This window comes from Crocodylus porosus, unplaced genomic scaffold (genome assembly GCF_001723895.1).
Source record: "Crocodylus porosus isolate Cpor-Errol unplaced genomic scaffold, CroPor_comp1, whole genome shotgun sequence".
Classification (NCBI taxonomy): Eukaryota; Metazoa; Chordata; order Crocodylia; family Crocodylidae; genus Crocodylus; species Crocodylus porosus.
Window position 1 is genome coordinate 48612805 of NW_017728949.1, and position 2522 is coordinate 48615326.

Here is a 2522-nt window from a genome sequence, read left to right on the forward strand (position 1 = left end):
CCTCTCTCTGGTCACAACCCCTTTCCCCATTGATTTTCAGGCTCAGGCAGCCCCAAAATTGCTGTGCCTGATCTTGCCATCTTTCCCCAGCTGTCACTCCTTGCTGCACCTGTAGTGCTTATCGGAGTGAGTCAAGGGAAGAAGGGACCCGGCATGAGTTATGGGGGGGGCTTTCTCCTCCACTCTCACACAGCAGTTCACTACCCTGTGTAATGAATACATGAATACAGTAACTACACTTTTTGTCCACTATTTGGCTACGTAATCAATCACCATTATGTTTCTTTGGATCAGGAAAAAATGTTTCAGAAGCTGTACCCTGGCAAAAAAAAAAGTTAGGGACTATTTAGAAAAGCTGAACATCCATGGCACTGAATGCAGTGCACCCAACTGTGCCAAGGGAGTTGGCCAATGTGATGCACAGCCTCTATCTTTGAAAACTTGTGTCAACTGGGAGACATCCTGGATGATGAAAAAGGGCAAATACAGTTCCCATAGTTAAGAAAGGGAAGAAGGAGAAAGTGAGGAACTACAGACCTGTCAGCCTCACCTCAAACCATGAAAAAATCATGGAGCATGTCCTCAAGGAATACATTTCTAAGACTTGGAGATGAATGTGATTAGGAACAGTCATCATGGATTCACCAAGGGCATGTCAGGCCTGACAAACTGGATTGCCTTCTATGATGAGATGACTGGCTTTGTAGATATGGAGAGAGCAGCATAGTCTTTCTGGACTTTAGGAAGGCCTTCAACATTTTCTCTCACCCCATTCTCATTAAAAAATTAGGCAGCTGTGGTGTTGATGCTTACACAGTCAGATGGATTGCAAATTGGTGGGAGGGGCGCACCCAAAGAGTGGTGGTGGATGGGTCATTTTTGACCTGGAGGGATGTGGGAAGTGGAGTTCCCCAGGGCTTGGTTTTCAGGCCTGCACTGTTCAACATCTTCATCAGCAACTTGGATGAGGGGCTGAAAAGTACTTTGTTCAGATTTGCGGATGACACTAAGACGTGGGGAGAAGTGGACATGCTAGAAGGGTGGGACAGGCTACAACTAGATCTGGGTGGATCTGGGGTGGGCAGATAAAAATAGGATAGGTTTCAATACTGGCAAGTGCAAAGGTACTGCACCTAGGGAGGAAGAAGCAGCAACATACCTACAGGCTGGGGAACTGCCTTCTCATCAGGGCAGAGGCAGAAAAGGATCTTGGAGTCATCATTGATGCCAAGATGAACATGGGCTGGCAGTGGGGGGATGCAGTCAGAAAGGCCAACCACACCTTGTCATGCATCCACAGATTCATCATGAGCAGGTTCATGAAGGTGATCCTCCCCCTCTATGCAACATTGGTCAGGACTCAGTTGGAGTACTGCATCCAGTTCTGAGCACCACAATTCAGGAGGGATGTGGACAGCATTGAGAGGGTCCAAAGGAGGGCCACGTGCATGATCAGGGAGCAGCAGGGCAGGCCCTATAAGGAGAGGCTATGGGACCTGAACCTGTTCAGCCTCCACAAGGGAAATCTGAGAGGGGATCTGGTGGCCATCTATAAACTTACCAGAGGGACCAGCAGGGAATGGGACAGACCCTGTTCCCCTGGGCACTACCCGGAGTAACTAGGAATAATGGCCATAAGTTGACTGGGAGTAGGTTCAGGCTAGACATCAGGAAGCACTGCTTCACAGGGCAGCTAGGATCTGGAACCAACTTCCAAGGGAAGTTGTCCTTGCTCCAACCCTGGGGATCTTTAAAAGGAGGCTAAATAATCACCTAGCATTTGACCCTAGAATTCTTTCCTGACCATGGCAGGGGGTCAGACTTGATGATCTGCTCAGGCTCCTTCCGAGCCTACCAACTATGAAACTATGGATGTGATGTGCCTTGACTTTAGCAACGCTTTTGATATGATGTCCCACAACATTCTTGCAGGCAAGATAAGCAAGTACAGACTGGATGAATGGACTGTAAGGTGGATAGAAAAGTAGTTGAATTGTCAGGCTCAAAGGGTAGTAATCAATGACTCGACATTCAGTTGGCAGCCGGTATCAAGTGCAGTGCCCCTGGGGTCAGTCCTGGGGCTGTTTTTGATCAATATCTACATCAATGATCTGGAAAATGGGATGGAGTGTACTCTCAGCAAGTTTACAGATGACACCATCTGGAGGGAGTAGTAGGTATACTGGAGGGTAGGGCTAAGAGTTTTAAAGAGACCTTGAAAAATTGGAGGATTGGATGAAAAGAAATCTAATGAAGTTCAATAAGGGCAAGTGAAAAGTCCTGCACTTAGGATGGAACACTCCCATGCACCAGTACAGGCTGGGGGATGACTGGCTAAGCAGTAGCTCTGCAGAAAAGGACCTGGTTACAGGAGACAATAACCTGAATATGAGCCAGCAGTGTGCTCTTGTTGCCAAGAAGGCTAATGGCATACTGGGCTGCATTACTAGAACTGCTGCCAGCAGATCAAGGGAAGTGATTATTCCATTCTATTCAACACTGGTGAGGCCACATCTGGAGTA